Below are 15,419 nucleotides of genomic sequence, written 5' to 3' on the forward strand. Positions count from 1 at the left end.
ATTGGCAGAGAGGGAGATAGATGTGTATGTGAGAGATAGAGAGCGAGAGAGAGAAAGAGGGAAAGAGGGGTATATCTTGACAAAAAAGAAAAGGTAACAATGTGTGTCTAATATAGAGAAAGAGTGTCTTAAGATATTTGTTTCTTCAGAAAGTAATCAACGTAATGTATTAAAGCAAATTTTCGTCGATTAAGCCTTAAGATTTCGCTATTCAATCTTAATCGTTATTTACAAATGATAGTGTGAAAAGATGTGTTATATCAGCTGGCGGAACGAAAGAGAAAGAGGAAGAGAGAGAGAAACTGAGAGTGACTATGAGAGACAGAGTTACACATACTTGACAGGAAGCTGTAAATAGATCATGCGAGAGGAAGAGAGAGCAGGAGATATGGAGACCATGTACATAATATGACAGAAATATATTAAAAAAAAAACGTGCTATAAAATATTTAATCGATAATATGAAAAATTTTAACTTATTTTTGTTGGTGATCTTTGGAATTTCGATATCCCCCCACCCTCGTTATTCTTCATATATTTACTTACAAATGTTTCTGAATGTACCTCTTTTCTTTTCCAAAGTACAACATGAACGACTGGGGATTCGGTGGTGACAGCATGTGTGGCAATTACGAAGTAAGTCACATTTCATTAAAAAATATATATTTTAATCGAATTGATGAAATTCTAGAAATAGTCGGATGGTCCAATGCAAATTTTGTCAAAGACGATAATTAATCTGAGTCTATACATTTTGTCTTTCCAGAACTACATGTACTGGAGATACATGAACACCTTCAACAGGATCATGCCCTTCATGGAGAGGACTCTGTGCATGCGCAATGGCGGAAACCAGTGGTTCATGGGAGATCAGGTTCGTAATTATTTTAATTAACGGCATAATTGATTATCTATCAAATGCGTGTGCCCTCACAGATCAAGAGTTGAATAATGGGATTTTTATCCAAGGGCATAAACGATGAGAACTATGTACATTAATAATAAAATATAAAAGATCATATGTCTGTGTGTCTGTGTACATTTCCCTACGCAATAACTCTGTCAATTTTAAACCTACAAATTCGAAATTTGATATACAGGGTACTGAGATTTTGGAAAATCGATGTGATTGGTTTTCGGACAGAAATTTGGCGATTAACGGGTCAAAGTTCAACGAGTTGTCCTTTGAGAACTCTACCAAACTCCTCCTACAATTTTGGGTCTAAACACGTGAAATTTTAGATATAGGTTCCTTGGACATGTATTTAATTTAACTTGATTTGAGCCTAAAAGAATAAATGTTAAGGGGTCAAAAAAGGGGTAAAAGCTTTAAAAAATATATTGACGTCTGCGGTCTCTTCCAAATTACTCAGACAATTTCTGGTCTAAATATTTGAAATTTTACATAAAGGGTATTCAGAGATAGGGCAAGCTTTTTCATCGGTTTGGGTCGAAAATTTTTAGTTACCAATATATAAATGTATGTATGTATGTTTGCATGTCTGCTTAAAACTTTCAAAAGAGGCGACGGATTTTACCAACATCAGTATCGTTTTGAAGATCGACCTTTCATACGAAAAATATCGAAAAATTGGCTAAAAACATTAATATCTTCCCCTCCAACTAGGCACTTTTCTACAGAGGGGGGGGTCACTTTTTTCGCCGATATTTTTGAAAGTTGTCCTCTCCTTTAGATTGTCTAGCCTTAATTTTTAAAAATGTCAATTCTGGTTTGGCGGTGGTCGTAACAGCATAGACGTTAGGTTTTTACCCCGTTCTTTTCCTCCTTCGCGGTACGGGTTCGAGCCTGCCTTCCTACTTCCATTTTTTTTTTGTTCAACAGACACATCCAAACACCCGGGCAACGCCGGGCGGAAATGTTAGTATTGTATAAAAAACGGCTATTAAGTATTGTGATATGTACATTCGAAGTAGTGACAATATATTTGGAAATTCAACATTGGTAATGTATGTATATTTCACAGACCAAAACGAAAACGATAAGTGCATTGCTATGTTTCCTTTACAAAATATACTAGTTTTTTAACTTTAACTTGGTAGATATTTTGGGCAACGGCTCTTCGAAAAGGAGCCTGAAATTATTGATTACAAACGAAGTGCGAAGATGTATTTAAAATTGTCGGCTGCCAATAAACTTATTCTATAATTGACTACCGGTTTTATTGTTTTACTTTCATGATTTTTGAAAGGGTGAAGCATTTCTATATCGCAATTAAGAAGGGGGGAGACTTATTTTTTTAATCTTCGTGATCAAAAGGAATAAGAGAAGAAAAAGATTAGCCGAGCGGTTTCGCCCTCACATATCAAGAGCTGAATAATGGAATTTTTATTCACGGGAATAAACGATGAGAACTATATACATTTATAATAAAATAAGCCTGAATATATATATATATATATATATATATATATATATATATATATATATATATATAAACGGCTATATGTCTGTCTGTTTAGCCGGTTACAATTGTTTTTAAGGGGTCAAAAATGGGTCAAAATTGAAAAGTACGTTATACATTTTGTACATTCATCTTAGTGTATTTTATTTTTTAATGTTTGAATACTTTTTTCCTGGACAAATTTAAATATCATATTTAAGCGTATTTTACGCCCGTGCGAAACTGGGCGCCCCCTCTAGTATATATATATATATATATATATATATATATATATATATATATATATATATATATGTGTGTGTGTGTGTGTGTGTGTGTGTGTGTGTGTGTGTGTGTGTGTGTGTGTGTGTGTGTGTGTAATGCCGAAATGTTTTTGATGCTAATTTTGTTCAAACCTAAGATACATGTCCTCTGTTTACATAGAGAGGGTCTCTGTAAACGAACGTCAACAGCTTCTAAGATCTCCAAAATATGTCTTCAGTTAGCATAACTGAAGACGAAAGATGGGTTATTGCTGGAATTTGTTGATCATAACTGGTTTTATAGTAAATGGCCCGTAAGAGATGACCTGAATATATTACTTAGAACGTCTGTTTGCTGGTAAGTCCCATTCCTAATTTTATGAGTTATGCGTTGTTCGACTCTACTACCCAACCTCAACATTGTTCTACCTATCGTCTGACGTTTATTCCTCTTTTTATATCATGACATAAAAAAATTCTTCTTTATTTGATTGTTTTATTCTCATTAGGTTTTATATTTGTGTTTATTTGCTAATTCAAACACACGTTATATGTTGCTAGATATAAATCTAATTTGCTGCCAATTTCTTTGTATTGTTTTGACTTTTGAGTTGGATTTTTATTTTGGACTTGTTTTACCTATATTACCTTCTCTTTTCTTCTAGATGATGTGGTGTGACATGATGTTCTACTGTTGCATGGAGATGATGTACAATTCCTACCCCAACATGTTCAGCAGCTACCCAAGAATGATGGGTCTCTACAACCGATTCTACAACTACCCAAGAATGGCCGGTTACTTTAAGAACCGTTGCAACTCTATGTGGTAAAACGACCCATGAATTGGAAAGGATTAAATTACAAAGATTATTTTAGTAAAAAATACATTTTATTTAAGAGACCTTCTGCAAGTTAAATATCACATATTTGAGTTCAACCTTTTTTAAAAATAAAAACAAAACTTTTTTTATAATAACGTTGTTTGTTTTTCTCTCTAAAATAACTAATTAATATTTGAGAAGTTTTGTCAGAAACAAATGGAAAATTGAAGCAAACACGGTTGTGATTCGGCAAAAGACATCACATGCCGTAGACGGAAGCCTTATTTGAGACCTGAGACAAAAAAAAACATTCAGCTGCCAATTTCCCTCTGAATGTGTTTTAATTTATAACTTGAAAAATACACGTCTCACGACAAGTGAAAAATATGAATATATCTTTCTATTTATTATTCGGTAATTTTTTTTTAATCTGACGACAACCAGAAAATCTAATCCTAGTTAAAATCATAAATATTATTAAATATATTCGAATCATTCTCAAAGCAATATCGAATAACATCAAAGAAGATGTTGTCAACGGTGTCTTAAATTATTAAGTGGCACCAAAATATTCAAAATTATATTAAATAATAGTTGCGAATTCGCAACTATTATTGGTCGCGCGGCAATGAAAGGTTTAGACCTAGTACTTCACACCTGTTTATTTGTTTGTCCTTTCGTTTGTTCGCACTTTTCTCAATAGTTATGCCTTGGATTTTTTTTTAATTTTGCAAAAAAAATATTAGTCATGGTGAAAGTAACTTTTTGCCAAAAATGGATTTATTCACTGGTGAAAGGGGGCTCCGTATGTTCGGCTTGTTTTAAATGAACGCAACATGTTTTCTTTAATATTTTTATATATAGTAAAACAAAAAACACGTTAAAATCTTCGAAATAATCAGAATTAAAACATGTACTTTTTAAATTTCCATTTCATCTCGTCTCGTCTTTATTGATGTGTTAATCTTGAGTTGCGATGGAGTCTGCAATGAAGAAGTTTTATTTCCACACAATTACAGACTTTGATACGAGTGAAAGCTGGCTCTACGGAGTTTTTGTGCAAGGATTCAAGAGACCACACCAAATGACAAAGTGTATTCGATAAAAATATTATTTTAAAGAGACTAAATATCAGTTACTTGAGTTTGACATTTTTAAATAAAAATTAAAAACTCTTAAGAAAAACATTGTTTGCTTTCTTTATGAAATTGCTAATTACAAGTGTACTAATTATCTAAGACACAAATGGAACACTGAGCTGTGATTGGACAAAAAGATCACGTGACGTAAAGGGAAGACACATTTTAGACTAAAGACAGAAAACACTCAGGTATATTTCTGAATGTGCTATATTTACAACTTGAAGAATGCTCGTCCTTCGAGAGTTGCACGCATAAATATATATTCCTTTTTTTGTTACTAAAGCTGAAGACAACCGGAAGATTGTAGTTAAAATCATGAACATAATGTGATATACTCGCACGATTATCACAAAACATCGAGGATATTGATTAAAGAAATTGTTGTGAACATTGTCCCAAATGAATAAGCGACACCAAAACATTCCAAATTATACTAAATTCAATTTACAGATATTTATTTGCGAAAAACAATGTTTGTTTCCTTAATATTCATATGTATATATTTTAACCAAACAAAAACACGATAAAATAGTCCGCATTGCAAGGATTTATATCTTTTATTTGAATTTGCGTCGTCATTTCCTTATACGTTAATTTTTTTTTTAATCAGTCTCTCCATTTTTTTTTAATTTTATATACGTTAATCTTGATCTGTATTGGCGTCTGCAATGATGGATATTTACTCAATTTTTCTTATTGTTTTTGACACGATCACATGATTGGTCCCAGTGAAGGCCAGTTCTACGAGATCTTTCTGCAACGTGTCAACGTGATGAAATCACATCATCGGTTTTCGGATAATTTCAGACACATTTTTAATTCAAAGTCATGTCGTTATTATCCCATGTTGAAACCAGTTTAACTCGTCTAATCTTATCGAATTAACAATTGACTAACAATGTGATCCATTTTGTTCCAACGGTCTGACTACTATTTTTCGCATTAAGCAGAAAATTATGTTCGAACCATGATCAAAATTGAAAAGCACTGCTAAATTCTTGAATTTACAAATATTACGAAACACTCGAAGCCCTTCACTTGAAACAATAATATATATATTGGACCTCATGGTACGAAGCCTAAACTCATACCACTAGGCTATCTCGCACGATATATCGCGATTTACGTAGATGTTATTTTATTTGTTTTTATTTTTGCAATACGTTTTGAATGAATTCAATTATTTATACGAAAGTGCATTTTTACCTAAATGCGACCTGGGAATATTTTTGCCCTTTGACCAATTTGACACGCTAAAATGGGAAGCGGTATATATATTGTCTTAAGGAAAAAATATATATGAATATATATATATATATATATATATATATATAAATATATATAATATATTTACATATATATAAATATATATACCCATATATATATGTAAACTTATATATATAAATATGTATATATATGTGTATATATATATATATATATATATATATATATATATATATATATATACTCAGAGGAATAAGTCGAAAAAACAGGACAAGAAGTCCTCAATACGTTAGTAGAGCTTAATGGATTTTGTTTTTATTTACAACCTCAAGTAGTAACTCAGTCCATTACAATTGTTTGCATTCACTGTCTGCTTTGCCAAATGGAAAGAGTCAAAACCTCGCTTATACCTTAATTATATTTTGACTTTTACCATTTGACGAATCAGGCAATAGATGACATGTTTACGGGAAGAATTGTAATGCACTAAGTTAATACTTGAGGTTGAAAATTATATATATATATATATATATATATATATATATATATATATATATATATATATATAAGACACTTAGAAGATCGAACAGGTGCGATATTGTCAAGTTATAAAATGATTTATTCAAAGTTTAAAATTTTCGGCTTATAACAAAGGCCTCATTTGGATGTTTTTTTAAACAATATATTTTTTCTTCTTTTTTTTGCTTACCATGGTGTAGTTTGGTGCAGTCTATTTGTCGAATGTTTCTCATGAGAAGAGGAGAGAAAATCATTATTATACAAAAGCATAGGGGGGAAATAGACAATACTGATTTCAAATGCATTTTAGGTTAGAAATAGAAAAGTAAGGGGAGATAATAAATAATAAGAGGAGTGGGAGTATGAGAAAAATAAGAAAAACATTAAAGGCAGAAATACAGGGGTACTGTGTAGAAGGGGAATTGAATAAGAAAAAGGAGTATTCCAAACAAGGGAACATCAATTAATAAATCAATTCAGTAAAACTAAAACCACATAATCTTTTAGTGTATGGAAGTACAAACAGATAAACTCATCCAATCAAGGAGACCAACGTTTTAATAATAAACAACAAATAAAGAAACTGACAAATTATAAATTTTGCCGTCCAAGAAGACGACAGGATGAAGATAAAGAGACAAATAAAACAACTATGCCAAAAAACTGAAGGTAAAATGTAGTGCTAAGAACAAAGAATATCATTTCATTGTTTAAACTCTCGAGTATATATCCGTTGATAACGTATATGCTTTTCATATAGAGTGATGTGGTTCATATAAAGTGATGTGTCGTGTCGGATATATACTCTAGTTAAAACCATGAAAAGAATATTCCGTTGTCCTAGCCTTTGTAATATTGAACATGAAAAATATTAATATAAACCCAATTATGGTAGCCGCATTCGGAACAGTCCCAAAGGACATAGATTCCATGAACAAAGCTTCTTTCTTAGAACTGCACGCCTGTGGAACTCTGTTCCGTCTGCCTGCTTCTCACCTGACTACAACTTGGATGTCTTCAAGTCCAACGTTAACAAATTCCTAATGAACCGCCCTCTTAAGTAAACACTTCATTAAATCTCCACAGTAACGTATTGTACTTGCAATAACCCTTATCCCTGAGTGGCTTCCGGGCCTTGATAAGTGGTGACCACCGTGTAAAAAAAAAGAATAAAAAAGTGGAAAAATTGGAATCAACCGGAAGATTGAGATTATACAATAAACGGTAATGCAAAAATAGCTGAAATGTTAAGAAATACACTTGAATGTGGAAATTAAACCACATAAGCTACAAATTCTAGCCAGTTATATGGAAACTGCGAAAGAAGTAAAACAACAACAAAAAATGGTGGAAAACAACATGGAACGAAGATAACTGAACCCGCAATATTCTAAAAATTGTATTATCGGTATAGACAGGCACCTCATCAAATAGTCATTATAAAAAGAGAGAGGAGAGAAAGCACTAAGCAGACATCCACTTGTTAGCTATTGACTGGACAACGCTAAAAGGTGTGCTGATCGACGATTTTTATGATCGCTATTAATATTTGTAAAAATAGAATGTTATCATAGTGAAATAAATATTTACAGAAAAATATTTTTGTTTAAATGTTTTAATAAAAAGGAATGTTCGTTTTCCTTACTAGCACAAACAAAAATGTTTGTGAAAAAGAATGTTAGAACGTAAAAAAAATGACGTAACGAGATAGCTTAAAATACCTGTATCAATTACTCAAGAGTTGGGAGTAAGAGAGAGCAGACCCAGTCAGAGTCAGAGAAAACAAGACGGGCATGGACAGTAATGGCTCTGAGTAAGGGGAAAATGTCGATATTAAAAGTCAAACTACAATTGCGAATTACTAATAACGTTTACTCGTACTCATGATTCTTTAACCAGGATTTCAGTGACGTTGGCGCGGGCTCAACCGACAGTTGACGAGAACCGACGGAAAGTACCGACGCTGATCGCGAACTCGACCGGCAGCTGACAAGAACCGCCGACATAGTCGATTAGAAAAAAACTTTCTGCAACAACAATAGAAAATATTGCAACTTTTCTTGAAAAAAAAATATATATAAAAATTAAACTATAAAAACTATAAAAACTATAAAACTATAAAAAAATACTGTAACTTTTATTGAAAAAAAATATATATATATAAATTAAACTATAAAAACTATAAAACTAAAAAAAATACTGTAACTTTTATTGAAAAAATTGTAAGAGAAAGCTGCAAAAACAATGTAAAAACTTTTATTGAAAAAACATTTTTTTAAAACTACAAAAACAAATATTAAAACTTTTAATGAAAAAATATTGAAAAAACTACAAAAATTAAAATATTTTATTGAAAAATATTTTTAAAAAAAACTACAAAAAAACAATATTAAAACTTTTACTGAAAAAATGTTAAAAAAATGAACAATATAAACTCCCACAAAATCATTCACATATTTTCGCTAACACTTTTTTAAGTTAAAAAAATGAAATCATTTATTAAAATTAAGGCAGATTTTTCGTTATTTTTATAAATTTTGTTTTTCGTTTAATTATGTTTCCCTGCGTCTCTTTTTATTATCGGCTTTTTCCGGCGGTTCTCGTCAGCTTTCGGCTGAGCGCGAACCAACGTTACGGAAAACTCGGGTCAAACGATCCATGTGTACTCTTTTATCGGTCACGAATGACGGAACGAGAGCTGTCACAGTTGATTAAATAAATTTCTCAACTCTGTGCAGAGCCACGAGTTGAGAAAACATTTCTCCAGGGTTTGACAAGATACAACTGAAGAAGGTCGCAGATTACATTGACCGAAATATGAAAATAACACTGAAGATGAGGACAATAGTCCGAATAATCTAAATACAAACTGCTAATCTTGATCTCAAAAATTCAGAAACAAGATTAATATACTATTATATAAAAGTCACCTTGCGCACGCGCGTGTGTGTGTGAGTTCTTTCCTTATAGGTTCCAAAACGGTTGAGCCTATCTTTCGTAAATTTGACACAAGGGTAGGTTATATGTCTGGTAGTGTTCTTAGATACATTTAGTACAGAAATTCATTCGATAACTATCGAAGATTGAAAAAGTCCGATCCTTAATTCGTCTTTCTTTCTCATGAATAAAAATAATAATTTTACATTGAATATTTTGCATTACACCGGCCAAAAGAGATAATAAAATCTCAGCAAATCATTTCTTCTTAAAAAAAATAGGACTATTGACATCGAAAGATATAGATCAGTGGTAGAGCATTCGATCTGTGATCGAATGGTCCCCAATCCAAGCCCGGGTGTACATCCTCATTTTTTAAATTTTTTTTTTATTACTAATTCAATTTACAATAAAAGAAGAGGCACCATTTAAAATCGTCGCAAATCATTGTTTCGTTTGCATATTTTAAAACTAAGCATTAATCAGAAGTGACCTTTTCAAGACATTCATCGTCAAGCCCAAATATCAACTGACGTTATATTGTAAACAAACACAAATGGAATTTGACGAACGACATTATCATTATTATTTTTTTTTCATTTTCTTTGGGGAGGGAGATTAGTCTACCAGGTAAATTATTCCTCGTCCATAGCCATTGAGTCCTTGGAGGGGCATAGGCCATCTACAACTTTTGTAGATATTTTCGTAGCGAATATTTTTTTTTACAGGGTGAGGGTGCTGGCCCCACGCCCAACTTTCCCAGAAGGTACACACAGCGCCTAGCCTTCCCAAATGGTCACCCATCTGGTACTGGCTCAACGTTGCTTAACTTTGGTGATCTGGCGAGAACCAGTGTGTCAACGTTATTGTTCCGTACAAAATTATTCCTCGTAATATATATTATTTAACAGACGATTTATTCTATAATAATACATATGCAATTTGCGTAAAATAAAATATCATGTTTGAGCGTAATTACCAGGCGGCCAGCTAGTAATATATCAACAAGGTCTAAGGGCCCTAAAATTTAAACTTGAACCCGTGTCATCACAGTAAAAATTGTTCAGTGGTAATTAGTTGTACATTGCAGTTTACGAATGTTGCAGGTTTAATCCTCAGTACAGGTTAAACTAAGAATAACATTTAGAATTACGTATATTTAAATAAACTTAGCATTTTATCTGTTGTGCGGAACGAATAATCCTAGTATGGAACTTCCTCTTCTTGACATATCTATTATTATTATTATTATTATTATTATTATTATTATTATTATTATTTATTTATTTATTTTAAGTAATTTTTAGTGGGTTAAATATAGGGTTAAGTTCGAAATTTCGTGCAAATTCTCGAATCCGATAAAATGTACCTGAATAAGCCCAGAAACCTGAATCGGGCGAAACACTTTGAAAATAACATCTACGATAATTATAGTATTACAAACACCAATATGAAAAATCGTCAATCGTCATATCGAAACATCTCGAAACATAATATCTATAAAAGTTGAATAGATATTTTATTTATACAAATTTCTGAAGCTGATGTCCTATAACTTTTCGCTTTCAAAAAGTAAAATCAAATTTTAGGGCCTATTTATTACATCCTTTTTTTTTCGATAACATGATTCGAGAACAAGAAGATCGTTCATTATATTAATAATGATCCGTTCATCTTTTTAGGAATTTACTTTGCACACACACACACACACACACACACACACACACACACATATATATATATATATATATATATATATATATATATATATATATATATATATCGGAACTTTTTAAGGTATCGGAATTGGTATCGGAATCGGAAAAATTATAGCCAAATTTCCAATTCTAAACCGATTCTTTTCTTTCTTTTTTTTTTGACAATAAAAAAATAAAACAAGCACAATTCTTTTTTTTTTTTTAGAACATGTTCATTTACAACATAAGACTGAGAGGGGCTACAGAATGGCTTATAAATCTCATTTACAGATTGGACGTTGATTCATAGAATTTAATTTATTTTATTTATTGATCATTTATCGAGAGACAACTTGCCATTTCCCTTTCGCACTTATTCGCTAAATGTCTAGATACCCCCACCCGAGGGAGTTCACTTGATTATTAAAAGGTTAAATGCTCTGGACTGCATTTTTAAATTTCGTTGACGCCAGCTGTATAGTGTCAGTGTCTGTCATCGGCTTCTTCTGAAATAAATAATGTTTTGTGACGCTTGTCTTTGGACGCAAGTAAAAAATATAGATTAAAAGCTACGGTGAGTTTACCAACATCTTGAAATATACACCGTATTTGGCCTTCGGGACAAGATCACAGTGTAGTATCTGTTCTTCAGATGCTGCACTTCAATTTCTTGTTCTCTGTCAATGGAGGAGAAATCCTTCATGACTGAGACAATTTTTACTTTTGTTCCTTTTCTCCACGTTAAAAAACGACCCTGGTGTCTAACTCTGTCCCGTGGGGAGGCATTGTAAATAGGAACATCTTGAATGATATGTAAAGAGAGTCGTCCAGAGAAAACTCGTCCATGGAAAACTCGCCCATGGAAAACTCGTCCATGGAAAACTTGTACATTTTTGCTGTGTAGGAAAACAGGTCCATTATAGAATAAATATCAATTGAAAACACATTTTATGACCGTTTTTGAAGGAGATATTGTTTTTAAAAGAGACTACACCCATAATATTTTTTAAATATTTTTTTTACTATTCTATTAAAAAAGATCAAATCGATTTACTAAGTGTTCGTTTGCTACATATCTGGTTACGTTTTTAGTAGTTTAGCTTATTTAAAGCGTTTATTCAATTAAAACAAAAAGACTTCCAACCGCATAATATATTTTTTTTAATATTTATACTTATTTACTGTTGTTTTAAAAAGAGCAAAATCATTTTTTCTACCTAGTTGGCTAAGTTGTTTGTAGTTTAACTTATTTAAAGGCTTAATTCAATAAATAACAAGTAGCGTGGAGTATTATGTAAGAACAAGAAATAATGGCCAACATGAAGGATCACATCTTAGGAGTCTTGATAATCGCTCAAAAATAGAAAATGAAAGAAAATACTCAGAGGGATTTAGTTTAATTTTCGATAAATTGAACTATTTAAATTTAACACGGTCAGTGAGTACAACTTTATTATTATTATTATTATTATTATTATAATTATTATTATTATTATTATTATTATTATTATTATTATATTAATACGATAGCGAGTGTGTTCTTTTCTGTGTCACGCTTACATCCGCATCGTTTCCTTGTTATAAACTTCCATTTCTTGCAATCAATAATTTTACCACGAATTCTTCATAAGTTTTATTTCGGTTTCGGTTATAGCTGATGGTACTGAAGTCCTTTAAATTTTTTATAAATAATTTTGCTAAGAATTCTTCATAATTTTAGTTTTAGTTTCGATTGATGCTGATGGCACTTAACTTTTCTGGTTTTTTTTATAAATTATTTTACCAAGAATTCCTCATAAGTTTTGGTTTCGGTTTCGATTATAGCTAATGCCACTCTAATAATCTACGTTTTAAAAATAATGTTATCAAGAATTTTTCATAAGTCTTGGGTTTTGTTTCTATTTTAGCTGATGGCACCTTAGTAATCTATTTTTTTAATAAATAATTTTTTTAAAGAATTCCTCATAAGTTTTGGTTTCAGTTTCGATTATAACCGGAGGAACTAAAGTTCCTCATCTTGAGTTGAGCATATTGAGAAATGATACACGAATTACCATTAGCATATAAGCGACGCTCTTTGTATAAACAAATCGAGCGGAAGTATGTAAAAAAAAAATCGTTAATCTCACAATTCGCTCAGCAGCCGCCAATAGCGTAATGGTTAGGAGCCTTGACTATCATACAGACGGTTGGGTTTCAATCCTGGCTTGAGATAGTTGCCTGTCTAGCCGCACTGATGAGCTGCGAAACGGTACTTATGTGGACGACTATATATATATATATATATATATATATATATATATATATATATATATATATATATGCATTCATAAACTTGGGATTCGGTTTTGATTCAAGCTGATGAACCCAACTCATATAGATATATATATTTTTTCATTTTTGAAATCGCAACTTTATAATATATAAAAATCGATAGAACATTAACTCTATAATAATATATACGAAATCTGCAAAAATTAAAATATTATATTTAAGCGTATTTTACGACCTGGCTACGCCGGGCGTCCCTACTAGCTTGGATAAATACTTTTGCAGTTTTAACAAAAAAAGCTACAATAATATCAGAGCGTCTCCATTTACGGTGAACATCTACAGAATGACAACATCAATACATTGCATATGTATGAGTTCGCTGTAAAATTTCCGCAAGGCCCGCTAGTTATTATTATTATTATTATTATTATTATTATTATTATTATTATTATTATTATTATATTATTTTTTGCATGTCATTTCTGTTTTTAGTTTACAGCAAAACAAATCAAATTAATAACCCACCAATTTTTCATAATTAAAATAAAATTTTAACTTCATTCATTGAGAGAATGCACAGAATAGTACACAAGGTCCATGTCCTCCCCATGTTAAGAATGGTTTTACAATAGTAACATTATTTACAAATTCGTTCGTAACAATGAGAGGGGGGCGTTTATCAAATATTTTCTTCTTACTTCGTTTTTTTTTTCATTTTGCTTACCAATCGTCGGCTATTTTTCAACTATTTATTTTTCAACTGTTTATGAAAACTTTCAAGTAGCATGTTGTACATTAACGACGAACTGATACAATCTGGCTTTGTTGTAAAATCAAAATAAATGTTTTCTTGTCTTACAAGTTTCAATCAATTATAATGAAACCATTTGAGAAAAAGATATGCGCTGTAATTACCGAAATTTTGCACAAAAAAATAGCAAAAATAAATGAAATCATTAACTAAATATTCATTAATTTTAAAAGAATCGGAATCGGAATCGGGAATCGTATCAGAATCGGAAATTTTAGACGGAATCTGTAATTGTATTCAAATCGTGAAAAAAGTTTAGTATCGTCCCATTACTAATATATATATATATATATATATATATATATATATATATATATATATATATTGCTTAACTTCGGTAATTTAACAGAGACGTAAACGTGATTGTGACGTATATGTGTGTATGTGTCGGTGTGAATTATAGTAGCCTTAAAATTATATTTGTATTATACGCGTTACATTATCTATCTATGTATCTATCTATCTATTATTATTATTATTATTATTATTATTACCATTTATTCTTGGAGTGAAAGTGTTTTATTTAAACTTTATACAGATTTCCAAGTTTGACAGAAAGATCCAGAGTTCTCGAAGACGTCTATGAAAAACGGTCTGTGGTTACATCGACCGAAAAGATGTGAGAACAATATCGCATCGAAATGCATTACCAACAATGATTTTAAAAATTCACGAAACTATCTCTCATTATTTGTTTAAATTTCTGAAGCGAATTTCTTTTAAACATTTTGCTTCCTAACGGGAAAGAGACGATGATGTACAGTGCTTTTTGTTTTGCTTTTTTTTTCATCCTTTCTACCGAGTACAAGATAATAAACAAGGTCGCTGTTGCGTGCGAGGAACTCCAGGACATAACTACACTCAACGTAAAATAAACCTACGTGACTGACCTAAAAATAAATTAAACACATACATTATTTTAACTGTTACTTTTGGTGTAATCTAAAAGATTCTTTAAACTGTTATATTCGATAGTTTGGATTTCTATCCATAATTGGTTGGTGAGAATCATTTTAATTCCATAGATTTATAAGAATGTTAATGTCACGTCTCCTGCAGTCGATCACCGAATAAACGTCTCATACGAGTACTTCCAGGTTAAATAAGGAGATATAAAGTGCATTGAAACAAATAACTAAGCTATAATTATCTTGAAGAATTCGTACTCTTAGAGTTCGTAAAGTGCGATCGTAATTAACTTCTGTCAAGTGGGGAATATTGAATAGGCGTCCTTGGACAGGTAAACATCAACCTGTTCATTAAAGCTTTCAATTTGATTAACGTGTCAGTATAAATACGAGACTTGTTTATATCACGGTCGCCAGAGAA

At 31.4% G+C, this 15,419-nt stretch overlaps 1 protein-coding gene across 1 annotated transcript in view; it reads right to left on the reverse strand.

Annotated features, from left to right (window-relative positions):
• Positions 1-15,419, reverse strand: part of LOC145265754 (S-crystallin SL20-1-like) — a 334,046-nt gene that overhangs the window by 207,562 nt on the left and 111,065 nt on the right. The window lies entirely within an intron of this gene.

Source organism: Euprymna scolopes, chromosome 40, assembly GCF_053919585.1.
Source record: "Euprymna scolopes isolate OS-2025 chromosome 40, ASM5391958v1, whole genome shotgun sequence".
NCBI lineage: Eukaryota > Metazoa > Mollusca > Cephalopoda > Sepiida > Sepiolidae > Euprymna > Euprymna scolopes.